Source organism: Pongo abelii, chromosome 8 (genome assembly GCF_028885655.2).
Source record: "Pongo abelii isolate AG06213 chromosome 8, NHGRI_mPonAbe1-v2.0_pri, whole genome shotgun sequence".
NCBI classification, from domain to species: domain Eukaryota; kingdom Metazoa; phylum Chordata; class Mammalia; order Primates; family Hominidae; genus Pongo; species Pongo abelii.
In genome coordinates this window covers 601,820-620,370 of record NC_071993.2, presented here as the reverse complement: position 1 = coordinate 620,370, position 18,551 = coordinate 601,820, and the positions used below count along the sequence as shown (strand labels likewise).

Sequence of the window (18,551 nt, the reverse complement as noted above, 5' to 3'; positions counted from 1 at the left end):
TGAGCGCCCTTGAGGGTGGTTTCTCAGCCTCCTTCAGAACCGCAAGTGGAAGACGCCTCAAGGCTGGGGTTGGGGGGGGCGGGGGGGTGGTTATCCACCGGAGCCTGGATGGTGGGGCTGGGTTTGCTGGTGGCCACTGCGTGGCAGGTCACTGCGTGGAGCAATGGGAGGTGAGTGGAGTGGGAATAGAGGACACGCCCTCCACAGCTACTGCTGGGAGTTGGCTCTGGTGGCAGAGGGGTCATAGAAGGATTCCCATCGGGGCAACACGGCTGGGGTCCCACGTGTGCTGGACGCCGTGGTGTGGCCATGTGTGGGCTGTCGCCACAGCTGCTCTGGGAAGTGGGTTCAGTTACTATTCCCATCTCACATTTGAGAAATCTCAGGGGCTCACATCACAGCTGAGGGCGGGGGGGTGGAACTAATGTCTCAGCCAAGGACGTTGGCCCCAGAGCCCAGCTCTTACCCCGCTGCTATTTGCCGTCCCCCGAGTTTGTAGAGGCATGTGCGGTAGTGGGGGACGGAGGTCGTGTATTTCAGGGGGCAGCTGAGAAACCAACACAGTAGGGGCAGGGGGCACAGAGGCAGTGCCCAGGAGGTCTGCATGGGGTCTGGATGTGGGGGGGCACCTCTGGGCCTGTGAACCCCATTGTGTGCTCCCGGCTTCCCCAACCTTGGCCCTTAGCCATGTGCTGCGCATTTTATGTGAAATCTCAGTCCCTCCCTGGCTTTCTTTCCTTAAATCATGGAGTCTCAGTGGGGATGGGGGGTGATTGGTGGTCCATGGAATTTGCCCTCCACCTCCCCCATCCTTATCCTGTCTGGCCTGTTACGTGAATCTGTCTTTTCAGAGACTGCACATGAGTGGAGGCCACGGCGGCCTTTCGCTGATGGGCGTGGCTCTCAAATATTTTTATTCATCAGAATCGTGTTAAATGCTGCTTCCTAGGCACCCATTAGACTCCCTATGCCTTCCTGGCCTGGGTACTTTGAGGAAGGTACAGAGGGTTGCTGGGCTGTTCCAGGAGGGAATTTGCATTTGTAGAATGTCCACTGTGGTCCTTCCAGCACTCTGCTCTCCACACACACGTGGCATTAAACCTGGCAGACCTCTGGGTGCTGTGCGGGTGAGGAAGCCCTGGCTGGGCGAGGGGCTGCTGGGGCTCAGACTTGATTCCTGGTCTGGAGGCTGCGTGCTTATTCTGTTCAGTGGGCCTGCTGATGGGATGCCCTGAGAAGTCCCGCTGTGCACTCGGGGGAAGGTGCAGAGACAGGCTCGGGAAATGAAGACCATGGATTTAAAAATTCCTAAAATAAGAAAATCTTTTATGAGCAAAGCAAATTAATTTGCATCTGACTGAAGATAATCCTTACTTGAGTAATTGGTTTATTTACAAAATTGGTCCCATTGAACAATAAACACACAGATTCAAGTTTTCATTCATGCTTGTCTATAACGTAAATAGGAGCTATTACCGCAACCTAAATTAGCTTTAAATTTTGTATCGGATTGAGGTCCAGATTACAAATGGCTGCTTGATAGTCTAATTGATAAAATTGAGGAATTTAGTACTTGGAACCCAGAGTGTAGAGAACAGAATTGCTTTGGTTTCTCAAAAGCGTGTGACTGAGGGGTGGGGTGACCTGGGTGAAGGGAAGTGACTGGAGTCATTACACTCAACGAGATCTGCCCCTGCCTTTCTCAGCGTCTTCAGGATAAAACAGGGTGATAAATGTGGAAAAATGCAGCACTGAGTTTGTCTATGGCCTGAGCTTCTCATATGGTCATTAATATGAGCGGGCTGTATCTGTGGAGCCTCCCTACAGGCACAAAGGAATCAGGCTAGAGTAAGACGGCCGGCGACCTCTGGCGTCTGGGCTTCGTGTCGTTTCCTAAAGCGCTTTTGGGTGAAATGACAGGCGCAATGTCTCTTGTTCGGAGGAGTGTAATCTCACGCATGAGACGCAGATTTTAAACACTAAAGCCAAGAAGCTTGGTGGGAGTGGCTGTCTTCCAAGTGGGTTTCTGTGTTGCCACGGATGAGGCATGGATGTGTCATCTGTCGGTGAAATGTGCTGGTGAAGAGGCTAAGCAAACCCTGTAGGGGCGGGGTGGGGGGGGCGGGGTATGTATGAAGCTACATCTCTTCTGGCATCCCAAGTAAATAGACGTTCTGTAAAACTTGTGAATTTGATGACCCTAACCCTAACCCTGAGAGTTGAAGTCTGGTGCAGTGTCTTGAGCCCTCTTCTGCATTGAGGGTGAGTCACTAAATGACAGATTCGTCAGTGGCAAAAGTTCAAATTTAGCGTCCCTGAGGAAGCCAGACCTCATAGTCCTCCGTGTCTCCATTGTAAACACTGCGGCCCCTACGCGGGTGGCTGCGAGTTTCCAGGCCCTCCTTGCAGAACAGCCATGCGGTGCTTGGTGATTTGATAACATCAGCCACCTTCTGTCTTCTCTCTAATCACGGTACAAATGATTCTCCTACAAGGAAACAGATCTGGTTTCTTCCCCGATTGTTGGAAGAAGCAGCCCGCCTAGGGACTGCACCATCCTCTGCACTTTCACAGTGAAGCCTGTGTCTGTCCCTCCAAGGAGTGTCACGTGTGTTGTGGGAATCACGGGAATTGCCTCCTTAATTCTTTGAGGGCTCGGGACAGCTCGGCCTGTTTCACATGGAATGAGCAGTTGGTGGTCTCTGGCTGGTGTGGGACCAGTGCTTGGGGCTGTGTCATCACATCCGTTGGCCTGTCCAGGTGGGCGTCATTGTCTCTTGCCTCTTCGCTGAGGCAGCTGTGATGCCATGGGGGTCACACTTGTGTCAGGGCCAACCCAGTTCTTCCCATGCCCACCTCTCCTGCTGGAGTGCCTTTCCTTACGATGACGTGTTGAATTAGCGTGGAGAATGCAGAGAGGCTCTGGGCCTTTCCTTCCCATACCTACTCCCTGGAGGCGCGATGCCTGACAAGGGAGCCCATAGCCGCAGGCTCCTTTAAATTTAATGAGAATAAAGATTTGATTACATAGCTAAACACATTTGAAAAGAACTTTATAGATGACATTCTAGACTCAGCCCTTCAGGCCCAGTGGCCACGTTTCAGGGCTCAGCAGCTGTAGGTGGCTGTTGTCTTTGTGTTGGCCGAGCAGATTGGGACGTTTCCAGTTCAGCAGGCAGTTCTCTTGCATGGCTCTGCCTGTGATGAGGGCACCTTGGCCGGAGAGCCTTGTGGGGATCCCTTAGGCCTCTGGCTGCAGCCAGGCTGCACGGTTCCTGTGCCCCGGGTCCTCTGCAGGCCAAGACGGATCCCACCACAGAGCCGGCATTGCTAGACTCGGGTACTGTGTGCAGACAGCAGAGGTACACGTCCAGGCCTGGCGGGGGCTGGGGTGACTGCTGCTGCCTTGGCCAGGCTCCCATCTCCGAGTCTCCAGGGGAAATGCACCCACCATCCACACCGTGCACTGGAGGAAAACTGCAGGCTTCTCTGTGTGGATGGTGAATTGAGATCATAAAGTGTGACTTGGCTTGGGCTCCTAGCCAGCGTGGAACCCAATGATACCTTTAGGTGGAACATGACATGTCTCCATGTGTGCATGGCAAAGAGAATGCAGTGTTGTCAGCTTGAATCTAGATGTGTGCCTGTTTTGAGGTGGAAGGTTCTGGGAGCGTTGGCTGGTGACTGTCCTGCCATGGAGGACGTTGAATGCAGGCACTGGTTTAGGATAACCCCTGGTTTCCTGATCCTGTATGTGGGTATCCCTGAATATCCCGGCCTGGAGGAAGGCAGCGTAGATGGGAGGGTGACAAGAGGTTAGGTGTTTCCAGCTGTGGGGAGTGATGCCATCAGGAGGGTGGCCGGGGGACCAAAGCAGGGTGCGTGGAAATGCCATGTTTCCTGGGGTGTGGGGAGGATCTGTTGAATTCCATTCCTGGGCAACAGTTCTTCCATTCTCAGGAATCTGTGCCATTGTAATTCAGTAGCAAATACTGCAATTGCTCTGATTACCTGCTGTTAAGTCCCCATCCCAATTACCATGAATTAGAAACAGTGATAATTATTGAGAGGTAAGGAATCGCATATATCCAGGGTGGAGACGAATGCAGTTGTTTGCCTGGTCAAGCCTTGCCAAGAAAAACCAGTGGAACCAGTTTTAGGTGCCTTGAGTTCCCTCCAAATTGGATTCCTTAGTGGGCTTGTGTCCACAGCTGCTGCAGTTCCTCCTGGGCCTGGCAGGCACATTCCAGACATTCACATCTCAGCTCAGATGCAGGCGTGCACATTATTTATAGAAAATCGCACTGCGCTGTGATCGGCTTGAGCCGACGTTTTCTAGGTGGGAGACGGAGGCCGAGTTAAGGGACTGTCCGAGCATCCTCCCGTTGACTTGGAGCAGGTGCACATCTGTTCTTCAAAAGTTCTAATGGGATGAAATTAGAAATCTGAATTTTAAAAATTCACTTGTTATGAACTCTGGTAATTTCCCCTGAAATGAGAGTGACTCTTTTTGCGGGTGAGGCAGTCGGCCTGTGGCTCTCCTTAGAAACGGTCCTAGACCTCGGGCCATGCTGTCGTCTGACCTCTTCATGGGTGTGGGATGCTCTGCTTGAAGCAAAACCGCAGGAAAGAATGTGGTCAGCGTTCATCACTGCTGCAGCTAGCTCAACGTGCACACCCAATGGGAGGGGGGCTGGATCACTTAAAATTTTAAATGCATTTAACAGTAAACCAGCAAGTCAGCCAGTGCTTTCCGTAACCAAGCTTCTTGGCTCATGCGAACCTGACACTTCTTGACTTTTCGGAAGGGAGTACTTGCTTCTGTGGAGCGTCAATATTTGTCTCATTTCTTGAGGCTTTGTTCAAAGCAATGAACGTGTGTAAATTAGGACCTTTTTGTGTAAATTGGGCCACAGAGCTCTCTAGACACAGTCGGCAGAGTAAACGGCTGTGAAAGATGCCACCTGATGTGAGCCGTGGCTGGGCACTTTGGAACCTGGGATCCCACCTCCAGCTTTTCAAAGGATGTAGAGGAATATAAGATGCAGATGTGAGGGTTCATATTTTGGGCATCTCTGTTCTTTTGAAATCAAAGTGCAAAGAAAAATTTTGCCTTGAGGTCTTACCCCACACTTGTTTTTCTCCTGAGGTTTTAAAACTTCCTTAACTGCGCTTTTTCTCCTTCCGTCCTTGGGGAACTTCTTTCCATCTTCATATCTTCTTAAAAGATATGGTTAAATTCAACATTGAAATGTAAACACATGCTTTCATATTATTTTTCTTTTAACTGATATATTTGACATTGGTGAAGAATTAAATGGGTGTATTGGTTTTTTTGAGACGGAGTCTTGCTGTGTTGCCCAGGCTGGAGTGCAGTGTCGCGATCTTGGCTCACTACAACCTCACCTCCTGGGTTCATGCCATTCTCCTGCCTCAGCCTCCTGAGTAGCTGGGATTATAAGTGCCCCCCACCACGGCTGGCTCATTTTTGTATTAGTAGAGACGAGGTTTCAACATGTTGGCCAGGCTGTTCTCGAACTCCTGACCTCAGGTGATTTGCTCAGCTTGGCCTCCCAAAGTGCTGGGATTACAGGTGTGAGCCACCCCGCCTGTCCTGGGTTATTCTTGATTATAACTATAATAGATCCCTTAAAAAAAAAAGGCTGTCTGAAAATCTCGAAATTAAAGAGCTCACTTGGACAGGGATTTGGACACCAGTTGAATGGCGCAGCACAAACCATGGTTACATGGGTCACTGGGACTGTTAGATCCTAGGGTATTTGAAGTCGTGGGGATATTTGCATTTCTGCTTCTGAATATCATGTTAGTACGAATTCAGCTGGTGTTTGAGGGCCAGGCTCAGATCTGGGAGAACCAGAGCCCCTGCTCTCATGGCACTGCTTTCCTATGTGTGTGCCTTATGAAAATAGAAAGCGTCAGATGTTTTTTCAATGAGCTGGGAAGATGGGAAAAAAGCAAGCTTAAGATGTTTAATTGTTCAGAGGAAGGGAATTGTGCAAGGAATGCTCAGCTTTTCTGCTGCTAAAGAGGCCCCTGGTGGGAGGCTGTTTCAGAGGTGGGGTTTCTCTGAGAAAGGTGGTAAGAGACAAATAGGATGCCCCATCTGGTTTGCCAGAGATGGGGAAAGTTAGTTTCCCAAAAACAGTCTCAGCATTCTGGCAAAGGCTTCGGAAAACCAGCTAGAGTGTGGGACCTTGATGGCCGCTGGGTAGAAGGAAAACATTGCTGGTCCTGAGGCCTGTGCTATTCTTCCACTGCTATAAAGAACTACCTGAGGCTGGGTAATTGATAAGAAAAAAAGGTTTAATCGGCATACTGTTCTGTGGGCTGTACAGGCTTCTACATCTGGGGAAACTTACAATCAGGGTGGAAGGTGAAGGGGAGGCAGGCACGTCCTTACATGTCCAGAAAGAGAGAGTGAAGGGGAAGGTGCCATGCACTTTCAAACAACCAGCTCTCATGAGAGCACTTGGGGGATTGTGCTAAACCATCAGAAACCACCCACGTGAGTCAATCACCTCCCACCAGGTCCCACCTCCAACACTGGGGGTTAGAAACCACCCCCGTGAGTCAATCACCTCCCACCAGGTCCCACCTCCAACACTGGGGGTTAGAAACCACCCCCGTGAGTCAATCACCTCCCACCAGGGCCCACCTCCAACACTGGGGGGTTAGAAACCACCCCCATGAGTCAGTCACCTCCAACACTGGGGGTTACAGTTCAGCATGAGATTTGGGTGAAGACACACAGCCACACCATGTCTGGCTCCCCGTTCTTCTCACCTGCACGTGCTTTGCAAATGATTCTCTTACTGGTTTATTTTTGTTGATACATAATATATGTACATATTTTCAGGGTGCATGTGATATCTTGATACGTCCCTATATTGATGAAATCTGGGTAATTGGGATGTCTTTCACTTTAAACATTTTCTTTTCCTTGTGCTGGTAACGTTCAAGTTATTCTCTCCTCGCTGTTTTGAAATATACAGTAGGTGACCCACTGCCATCCCCCTGCTGATTTATCGATAGTAGGTCTTGTGCTCCTATTAGGCTGTGTGTTTGTGCCCCTTACCAGCCTCTCCCCATGCTGCTTATGAGTGAGCCATGCTGGGCCCTGCTGACCACCTACTTTTGGCCTCCATGAGATCTGCTCTCAGCTCCTGCTCATGAGTGAGAACATGCACCATTTCTTTTTGTGCTTGGCTCGTTTGCTTAATGTAATGTCCTTCAGCTCCATGCTATTGTGGATGACAGGGCTCTCCGCTGTGTGGTGGAGTACTGCTGCTCAGGCCACATTCCCTTCATGCCCTGTTGATGGGCACTCAGGTGATTCCGGATCTTGGCTGCTGTGGATGGTGCTGCATTGAAGCTGGGAGCAGTCACTGGCTTTATATTTGGGGACGTGAGCCACTTTGATGTTCTCAAGCAGCCTGTCCCCAAAGCCCTCGGTGGAATGCCGCATTCCTTTGTGCCCCTGGCTTCCACTAGGATGAACCGTTGGGAAGGGGCTTTGAGTGAACGTTTGGGTTTCTGTCTTTAATTGGTACCTGGCTGCACTGACCAAGCAGGGGTCCTGATGACCCTGGACATTGCCTCACATAAGATCCAAAGATGCAGTTAGGTTCTTTTTAACTTTTTAAAAAATGCTTTTGACCTGGTTAAGCTATAGCATTATCAGTTAGTGTTTTTGATATTGGAAAGGTGATATATTTTATTTTCTAAGAAGGAAAGAAACACAAATTATCCTGTTAAATACTCTAACCACAGATTAAATCACCTCAAGGAAAGAGGAACTATTTTTGGGGGAATTACCCCTTCATGTCAAAGATAAAGGAGATGATTTATATTGTTAATTGAGTTAATTATGAAATCTTAAGTGGTTTTGAGAAGAGGAGCTGTGGATGCTGAAAGACAGGAGAGACTGATGCTGATTGAATGTTAAAGTCACAGCCCTGATAGAATGTGGCTAATATTTCAAGCTTGCTCCAGTATTGCTTGATAGATTGTAAGTGAATGTAAAGATCTATTTGATGCTTTTATTTTAAAAAATATTATTGAGGAAAAGTTTCTTATAGCCAGGGAACAGCCTTCTACCAATTTCTTCCTAATTTCTATCACCAGAAAAAACTTGTCCTGTTAATTCCAGAATTTACTTTTGGAAAGTTCCTGTAAGGAGAGCAGAGGTATTGGTGGTTGAATGGTGACTTGAATTTAGGTGAAGATCATTAAATATTTTGTAGTCATGTTTGTCTTGGTGGTTTTAGCAATTTCATATTAAATTTAGAACTGCGAGTCATAAAAACCAAATGTGTTCTTACCTTTTGCTTTTGTGATACTCCTTTTGTTTATATGACTACACTGGTAAAGAATGATGACAAAATCATGCTTATAGGGTTTTTTTCTGTGTAGATATTAGGATTTTTAGGGGAACAAATTATTCTTCTAATAGACATTGTGCTGTGTGTTGGGGTCCTTTGTATATTAGTCAAATCACTGTAATGAGAACCACTTGAAAGTATATTTCTATACAAGATCTTTTATATGCTGACTTGTGTTACGTAAAATCCTTCATCCTCTAAGAAGACTAAGACTAAGCAATGGGTTGGAGGAGAGGTTTATCCCCCATTAGGTCTATTCCGAATGTCCAGAATTGAATGCAAGTACAAATTGTTTTTGAAGGGGGGTGTGTGTGGGGTGTCGGGGTGGGGGTGTGTGTGGGGTGTCGGGGTGGGGGTGTGTGTGGGGTGTCGGGGTGGGGGTGTGTGTGGGGTGTCGGGGTGGGGGGGTGTGTGGTGTCGGGGTGGGGGGGTGTGGGGTGTCGGGGTGGGGGGGGGTGTGGGGTGTCGGGGTGGGGGGGGGTGTGGGGTGTCGGGGTGGGGGGGGGTGTGGGGTGTCGGGGTGGGGGGGGGTGTGGGGTGTCGGGGTGGGGGGGTGTGTGGGGTGTCGGGGTGGGGGGGTGTGTGGGGTGTCGGGGTGGGGGGGTGTGGGGTGTCGGGGTGGGGGGGTGTGTGGGGTGTCGGGGTGGGGGGGTGTGTGGGGTGTCGGGGTGGGGGGTGTGTGGGGTGTCGGGGTGGGGGGGTGTGTGGGGTGTCGGGGTGGGGGGGTGTGGGGTGTCGGGGTGGTGTGGGGGGGTGGGGTGTATGGGGGTGTGGTGTGGGGGGTGTGTGGGGGGGTAGTGTGTGGGGTGTGGTGTCGGGGTGGGTGTATGGGGAGTATGTGTTCCTTTTTAGGTCATGGGAGGGAGGTAAAGCAAAGACCAGATTTACTGATGAACATTTGTGCATATTCTAGTGGAGAAGTCATACGACTTGACCGCACCTGCAGACTCCGATTTTGGTTTCATTATGGTGTCTGTAGCCGTAAGCCTCAGCCACCTCTGGGACCCACGCTGAGGGGCTGTGGTGAGGGTTGTTATTATAGAGTCGTGCGTCTTAGCGAATGACACAAATGGCCTTGTGGGCCTACTTTGGCTTTGTTTGAACCTGTAGATTGTTAAACTAAGTTTAACATTTTGAAGATTATAAATTGTGATTCTTGTCTAAGAAGAGGTTTCCATTGTATCTGAAGACAGGAGCCGCAATACAGATGGTCCCTGGCTCACAATGTTTACACTTGTGATTTTTCAGCCTTATGATGGCATGAACTAGTCACAGTCATTGCATCGTTTGGCCTGAGATGGGCTGCCTCTGGATGAACCTGTTGTAAGTTGAAACTATTATGTGAAATGCACTTTCTATTTAGGATATTTTCAGCTTACGCTGGGTTTATCGGAACAGTTTAGCCACATGGTAAGTCGGAGCATACATGCTCATAAAAGTAGAGACGATCTCATAGATACCATATAAGATATAATGTCTCTGATGTTATAGAGGGATACAATGGAAAAAAATCAAGTGGGACTTTGGAAGCCTTGGGAGGGACTCACGTGGGCGGCTCCTGGAATGCAGACGTGAGCACCACTGGCTTCTGGATATGAAGTCTCTGCCTTCTCCTTAGCCCGGTGGGTTATCAGCTGCTCTGGAGGGCAGAGAGGTCCAGCAGCTCAGCTGAGGACCGTTCCTGTGTTTAGGTGTTTGAGCTGCCTTAAAAGAGGCAGGTCAGTTCTCACTGGTGCCTTCAAGGCTTTTAGGCCTTCTGAACAAGCAGGAGGAAGGACGACTTTGTAGAGCTTTGGGAATCTCAACAGACTTTAGGGCCATCCTCCTTGGCAGGAGAGCCCCACCGAGGTGAGCAGGGTGCCGTGCAGGCCTGTGCTGGGTCCAGGCATGTACGGACGTTGTGAGGGCCACAGGACACAGATTGGTCTTGGTTCCTGACTGGTGTCGATGGCCACGCAGCATTTCTGGCACGTACATGAGTGCGGGGACTTGGGTTTGGGGTGTGCGTCCTGGCTGCATAGTTGCTTGGAAGGCCCCTATTCAGACCCCAGCCTGAGTCACCATGACAGGCCTCCGGCTTCACACGCCACACAGAAGCTGTGGCGTTGGTCACTGACGCCCACCAGATGTCAGATATGCGTGTGTAGCTTCCCTGGTCTTGGGTTGGGTCATGTTTTGAGGTTATAGAAACGTTCTTTAAGAGGGGTTTTGGATTTTTTGTTGTTTGCAAGGAGGCAGCAGAGAGTGCTTGAGCAGTGAGATCCCCTTCCCAACCAATGAGAATTCGGATCACAGCAGGTAATTATAGCAGCGGGGCCATGAGATCCCCTTCCCAACCAATGAGAATTCGGATCACAGCAGGTAATTACGGCAGCGGGGCCGTGAGATCCCCTTCCCAACCAATGAGAATTCGGATCACAGCAGGTAATTACGGCAGCGGGGCAGTGAGATCCCCTTTCCAGCCAATGAGAATTCGGATCACAGCAGGTAATTACGGCAGCAGGGCAGTGAGATCCCCTTTCCAGCCAATGAGAATTCGGATCACAGGTAATTACGGCAGCGGGGCGAGTGGCCGCCCCCTGAGCTGTGTGGCCGCGGCTGGTGTCTTCCCCCTTGGGCGAGCGTGCTGGGGCCTCAGTGGTCCTCTGTGGGGTGGTGGAGGCCATGAGCCGGGCGCTGCTGGGCCGTGGCTGGACCCCAGCCCAGGATTTATGCAGGACTCGTTCTGAGGACAACTTAGAACCCAGAAAGCAGCGCGAGGAGAACGGGTTGGTGGGTTTCTGTATCTTTGGTGCTTCCCGGTCTCCACGCTGCGCAGGCTCCAGGGTTCTCGTCAGGAAGACTTGCGCAGTCGGACCCCGGCGTGGAGTGGGGCTGCAGAGTCTTACAGGAGCCGGAAGTGGGGGGGAACGTCTGGCAAGTGGGACCTTTCAGATGCGCCCAGCAGGATGCATCTGTGGAAATGGTGCAGCCTGAAAGGCTGCAGCGGGCTCCGTGTCTCCTCTCCGGAGAGTCTCTCTGCGTGGTTTTCTTTGGTTTTTGTCTGTTTGGAGGACGCTTCCCCCTTTCTTGGCCTTACCCAGCCTTCTGAGCTTGCTTGTTGAGTATCATAGAAAGCCCTGAGAAGGCATTTTTATTGCATAATTGTGCTATCCTGGTGGCTGGATAAATGACCTGCAAATGTGGGTGATTGAGTAGTTCTGAGAGTGATCAATATCCAAGACAGAGGTGGGAATGAAATGTTCAGGCAGGCGTCAGGGATCTGTTCTCTGCTTCACACTGGGGCCCTGGTTTGCTGATAGTCTTCACGCTCAATCTAAAATGGGGATAATGAAGTCTCATGGATTCGGCTTCAGCTGAGAGCTTTCTCCAGCAGAGTCTTGTGTAACAGTTTATATATTTGGTGCGAAGGGCGGGCATCAGTTGATCTTATTTGTGGTGGTGCTTATGGTAGTTTTTCCTGTAAGGAATTTTATTAGCTTGGGCAAGGGAATCGCGAGTGACAAATGGAAAGAATGTTTCAGGAAATTCTGGAACCTGCAGTGAATCCGGAATCTGTATGAAATTGAGATTTGGAGTCTCACGATTTCCTAATGTGTCTCCAAAACCCAGTAGTTGAGATAGTCGTAGAGCTTCAGTTCTGCTGCCCCGGTTCCCCATTTTAAAAGGAACACGTTGCTTTCATCTAGAATGTTCTGAGCTCTGAGTGCTGCCGGCGGAGTGACCAGCTCTGCATCAGAGGGGAAGCCAGGGCTGCGCTCACGGCATCGCGGCAGCTGGGAGCCGACCCTGGACCTCAGGCACGCATGATGCTGACCATTTTCTGTAAACCCCAAGTGTGCAGTGGTCTCCTTGGTGCTTTATAGTCTTCTGAAGCTTTTGATGTGTCTGCACTTTATAGATCTTTCGGAAGTAGACGGCCTTTTCCCGCACCCTTGGGCTGAGTTTTGTCAGAGGCTGGTGTGTGGGAAGCACCACAGCCACTTCTGACAGAAACTCGGGTGCCCAGCCGAGGTCAGAGTGGAAATTTGCTTTTCCTTCGCTCCAGTCTGGTCTGGCTGCTCCCTGCTTGGCCAGGAGAAAATCATGCCTATCCAAATCATAGGCAAACCCCCTAAATTAAACATTTGTCTTTTTTCTTTAATATACCCATTTAGTTTATATGGGACAATAGATTGACAAATGTCTTTTAGGGGAAAATTAATTTCTTTAATTACAGAGAACTTTTTGGATAAAAACTATAATCAAGAGAGGCTGTTTTGTAATAAGATCCAGTTAAATACTAAAGTTGAAAGCTCCTTATATTTGATCTTAAACTTGGGCCCAGGGCGCGTGTCTGCACGCTTGCGCTCGTGATGCCAGGCTCAGCTGTGAACTACAGGTACATGGTACGTACTTTCTGGTTGCTTTTTTGAAAGTCTTACTGCTTGGCCTGTCTGACTCAAATGTATTATGTTGATTCTGTTCAGAATGTGTTCATCCCTCCACATCTAGGGTCCACTCGTCTTTCAGGGAGGAACCGTCTTCCTCATCTTTATGTCTCCTATAGTATTGTATATTTAGTAGTCAAATATTTATAGGTTACATGGGTGACTGATCTGTTCATTAGGAAAACAATGGCAATTTTTACATTATAATGGACCTGTTAAATGCTTATGTTAGTGTAATGAAGTTTACATGGCAAAAGACGCTTTGGAGATGTGACTGCATAACAGACAGTGAGATGGGGGAGGACCCTGGATTGTCCAGGTAGGTCCAGTGTCCTCACACATGCCTTGATGAGAAGGGAGTACAAGGGTCTGCCTCAGAGGAGACCTGAGGATGAGGTAGAGGCCAGAGGGGTGCGGGGCTTGAGGGCAGGGCTGGGGGTTGGGGTGGTGTTGCGGGGCTGATGAGGGAGCAGGGGCCGGAGGGGCATGGGGCCAAGGGTGGGGCAGTGGCTGGAGGGGTGTGGGGCTGAGGCCAGGGCAGTGGCTGGAGGGGTGTGGGGCTGAGGCCAGGGCAGTGGTCGGAGGGCTGTGGGGCTGTGAGCCAAGCTGCATGGTGGCCTCTATGATTTGGGAGACTCCAGGCAGGAATGCAGCCTACTGATCCCCTGACTTCAGCCCCAGGACTCCTGACTGAGTTCCAGGGCTGTGAGAGGAGTTTTGCGTTTGTGGTAATTTGTTGCAGCAGCAATAGGAAGTTAATGCATTGTATCTATTCTTCACCTTCAAACCTTTGAAAAGTAACCCTATTATATCAGCCTTTTGTGTAGCCTAAAATATAATGAGATGGTTTGTGGGAAATCATAGACGCAAACGATGGCAGAACAGACAGTTGGACAGTTTTTTTTTTTTGGAGATGGAGTCTTGTTCTGTCACCCAGACTGGAATACAGTGGTGCAGTCTGGGCTCACTGCAACCCCCGTCCCCTGTGCTCAAGTGATTCTCCTGCCTCAGCCTCCAAATTGCATGATTTATTTTCCTGTTTTATATACTTAGTATGTGAAAACTCTACAAACTTTATTAATACAAATGACATGCCAGAACTTACATATGAGAATCTAGCATTTTCCCATGCAAATTAGTGGTGATGTGGAATTTCTGGGCTGGTTTGGTTTTATAAGACGTAGGGCAGATTCTTTGCCTAATTTCTATGGAGCTAACAATAGTTAATCACCCAGCACTCTTGCCTCCCCCAACAGCTTGGGTGAGGGGTGTTATCACCACTCTCGTGTTGAGAGGCGGGAGACTGAAGCTTAGACAAGCAGGTGACATGTTGCTGTCTGGCCTCACCCACCCCGTAGTTTCCTGCCATGGCCCAGCTATCTTTCTGCAAAAAAGGATCGACACCCTGGTTCTAGGTAGAATTCCTTGTGAACCCCCTTTCCATCCTCCAGGGAGTTCTTGCTTTACGGTGGTGGCGCACGGGAGGCCTCTGGCCCACTGAGAAAGTGACTAATGTTGTAACATTACTGTCTGGGCTGCTGTAGATTGGGTGATTTGTAAAGACATTGACTGCTCACAGCTCTGGAGGCTGGGAAGGCCAAGGTCGAGGCACCTGCAGAGCTGGTGCCCCAGGGTCTGCTGCTCACAGAGGGCAACAACTCACCGGGTCTCACATGGCGGGAGGAGCAGGAGGGCTCCTTCAGGCCTCCCAACAAGGACACCAACCTGAGTCGAAGAGCAGGGCCTCCCAAAGGCCCCACCTCTTAACGTATCCCATGGGAGATTGTTTCAGTGTGAGGTTTTGGGGGCCGACATTCAGGCCAGAGCCATTGCTCTGCTGTGGTGTTAGGGCTGCAATGGCATCATTACTGCTGCAGAGCCACAGCCTTCTCAGCCGCATTTGCTGCAGGAGGAAGACGCAGGTGCCTGTGCAAGTTGGGGTTCGGTGCAAGAAGCAGACACCCTCTGGGAATCAGCAGGAGGAACTTAAGGGCTTTGAGAACTGACACCTTAGGACTGCAGGAGTTTTCTTCAGACTGTAAAAACCTTGGCGTATGACAATACTGAACGTTGCCTGAGCCCTGAGATCCTGTAAAACAGTGATGGTTAAGACATCCCCCCCCCACCCCTACCTTATTTACTGCAAAAAGCCCCTTCCCATGTGGCTTAGGCTGACTTGCAGGTGATCCTTTACCAAGGGCAAGGCCAGACTCGCCTTCAAACACCCATTCTCTGCCTCATAAGTGATTAGCTAAACTGCCCGTTCCCACTGATCAATCAGAGCAAAACACGTGTTAGCCAAATCTTGGTTCCTCCTTTTCTCTCCTTACCCAAGCCTGAGGCCCCTCTGGAGAACAGGCAGCCTCTGAGGAAACCTCTGATCCCTGATTAGCCACCCCATCGCCTGTATCCCCAGCGGCTTCCTCCTGGGCTTGTTTCCCCTTCCCCTGTGAAGGAGAGAACAGTTTCGGCTGGCCCTGAGATGCCGGCAGACCTGCAGTCAGAGCAGTGGGCGCCTCCCACCTTGAAATGGCCATTCGTGGTGCAGTTCTGCTTACGGGATAGACTTGCCTTTGATCCGTTGCCTTCCACAGAGGACAGTTAGGGTGGACAGGAAGGAAGTCTCTGCTGCAAGTCTGCATTCTAGGCTGTTTCCAGAAGTGGGAACTCTCGTGCCCTGGAGTCTGGGAATGCATTTTTAGTTGCCCAGCTTCAGGTGGGATTGAAATCGAGTGAGCCGACCCACCACATCCATCTGGAGCTGGGAACCAGTGCCGTTTTAAAGCGGCAGTTTGTCCGTAAGATTACAAAAAACACACTTAGCACGTTTCTTTCTTTCACATATGCATTTGGACATCTAAAATGGGAATGGTGGTTTTTGAAGCATGGATGTAGTTTTAAATTTTGAGTGTTGTAAACCTTAATGTCGCTTCTTAAAATTTTTGCCTGATTTTCTAGAGATTTACTGAACCTTTGGAGGGGTAATGAGTTTATCTGTATGACTTTGCTTTCTGTGATGCAATGAAAGTACTATAATTAAAACCTCTGCAGTTGGGTGCAGTAGGCGATTGGCCAAAACAAATTGTGCCTTTTGGTTTTCCTTAACCAAACAAGGGAGAAAAGAGTGTAGGCTGAAGTGGCAAATTCATTTCAGAGTACGCCAGAGCCCTCAACGATCGACTGAGCAGCCTTCTCAGGTGAACATGGAATGTGCTGTGAGTCTTGGCAAGGCTGGCTACCCATGTGTGCACGTGACACCACAGAGCCACACCTGGGAAGATCTGGTTTCTGTAACAAGCTTTGGAAAACCTAAGTTCAACTTAATTATCCAACTTTGTTACAGAAAAAGCTTTGACCAGATGGCCAAAGACCTGATTCTCTTATGGTTGAGACATGGTTATAAAATTGCCCTTACTTGGTGCCAATCAGTGTTTGTCCACAACGATACTCCTCCAACCTCACTGAATAGTTTGGAGACTGAAATGAGACTGAAAATCTCCTTAAGGTGAAAAGGGCTCTGGGGCACCCAGGAATATCTGCACACCGTGGGCCATCCTCTTTAAGGTGGAAAGGGCTGTTGGGTCATTCAGGAGCATCCGGAAACCCTCTTTAAGGTGGAGAGGGCTGTGGGGTCGCTCGGGAGCATCCGCACACCCTGGGCTGTCGTGGCCGTCCCCCTTTCTGCTCAGTCACCTCCATGTTCCCACATTCAGGCTTTGGGACACTTATTAGCAGCTCATCCCCTGGGCTGGCTGAGGAAGGAGTGGGAGGTTGTGCTGAGGCTGTGTTACCATCTGCCCTGACATGAGCTGGGCAAGGCAGCGGCAGTGACTCTGGAGGAGCCTGGTCACTGAGGGCTCCGGAAGGAAGTGCCGAGGCTTGGGGGTGGCTCTGCCAGTCGTAACCAAATGTCTTCCCTCTTATTTCCACGATTCCTTCTAGTTCTGTGCCTTGCACTACAGGGTCTCTGTGTGCCCATAAATACACGTTAGTTACAATACAGATTCCTCTTTCCCCTCTGTCTGGGGCTGGGCCTGGGGAGTGAAGTGCAGACCCCCTTGCTGCTGGATGCCCGCCGGCATGAGGCACTGCCTGCCCTGCTAAGGCCTAGAACGAGTCCTGGAAGGCCCCCTCCTGCACACCTGGCCTCTTGAGGTGTACATAAGAGACAGATGAGCTCCCCCTGCCCACAATGAGCAGAGACTGGGGAGGCAGCGGCAGCACTGTCCCCCATGGTGCATCCTCGGTGCATGGAGGAAAGTCTGTTCATGCTTAAAACACAGCTAGTCCCCTCTCCTCAAAAGCAGGATGACAACCACATTTACATATGGAATCTTAAAAAAAAGGCCCGCTGCTTTGAGAGAAGAACTTGGCATGTATGTGTGTACCTCCTTTTTTTTTTTTTTTTTTTTGAGACGGAGTCTTGCTCTGTCACCCAGGCTGGAGTTCAGTGGCGTGATCTCGGCTCACTGCAAGCTCCGCCTCCCGGGTTCGTCCCGTTCTCCTGCCTTAGCCTCCCGAGTAGCTGGGACTACCGGCGCCTGCCACCACACCTGGCTAATTTTTTGTATTTTTGGTAGAGATGGAGTTTCACTGTGTTAGCCAGGATGGTCTTGATCTCCTGACTTCATGATCCACCTGCCTCGTCCTCCGAGTGCTGGGATTACAGGCGTGAGCCGCCGCACCCAGCCGTATGTGTCTACCTCTTTACTAGTCTTGCCCGACCTTTGCATTTTAAAATTATTGAAAAACTGAAGGATGTAACTGACAAGAACTTTATAGGTTTCTCCAAGTAAAAATCTGGAAAAGTTAAGTGAACCCATAATAAAGTGTTTATTTCTATGAGTCCTACACTTGGATTTTAAAGGTAGGCAAAACATTTCTAAGTTCTTCAGCCTGATTTCCGTGGAATCGTGAATGAAACATGCCGAAGTTGCTGTGCGGATTTTGTCATGTGGCGGAGACAAGTGGAGCTAGTCATTAACTTGAGAGACCCCTGTCCTTTCTGTGCTCCTGTTGGACACTAGGCACGTGCTTGGGTGTTTTCTGTGTGTGGGCAAGATGAGGACAATTTCCGGGTGATCCACACAGTGGTATCTTTTCCCTTTTCTGTTAAGATGTGTCTTCTGTTGCCTCTACGTAAACCAAGTGTTTTTCTCTTGCCTGTCTACATAAACGCTATTTAACAAAAACCATATTGTAGACATGTGAAGCTGAACACCACATTTATCATAAAGCAGATAGAGATGACTAAGAATATCCTGTTCCGGCTGGGCGCAGTGGCTCACGCCTGTAATCCCAGCACTTTGGGAGGCCGAGGTGGGCGGATCACGAGGTCAGGAGATCGAGACCATCCTGGCTAACATGGTGAAACCCCATCTCTACTAAAAATACAAAAAATTAGCCAGGCGTGGTGGCGGGCGCCTGTAGTCCCAGCTACTCGGGAGGCTGAGGCAGGAGAATAGCGTGAACCCGGGAGGCGGAGCTTGCAGTGAGCCGAGATTGCACCACTGCACTCCAGCCTGGGTGACAAAGCGAGACTCAAAAAAACAAAAAACAAACTGTTCCGTGGAAGGAAGTTTAAAATGATTTTTAGCTTTTTCCCTGAAATAACCATTTAATTATTTGTTAGATTATTCATGTATTGCAAGGGAAAAAGGGACTAGATCACTCCATGTACTCAAATGAAAATTTAAAAGGGGGTGTGGCCGAATTAATT

At 49.8% G+C, this 18,551-nt stretch overlaps 1 protein-coding gene across 12 annotated transcripts in view; it reads left to right on the top strand.

Annotated features, from left to right (window-relative positions):
* DIP2C (disco interacting protein 2 homolog C) overlaps positions 1–18,551 on the top strand; it is a 407,784-nt gene that overhangs the window by 74,722 nt on the left and 314,511 nt on the right. Inside the window, exon 1 of one of the 12 annotated variants that reach the window (XM_063727462.1) lies at positions 11,157–11,170. The exons of 10 other annotated variants lie outside the window; for them this stretch is intronic. The gene's annotated coding sequence lies outside the window, so the exon portion shown is untranslated. Of the gene's footprint in view, positions 1–11,156; positions 11,171–11,770; positions 11,787–18,551 lie in introns of those variants that run through there. One more of the 12 variants, XM_063727461.1, reaches the window with a different exon arrangement.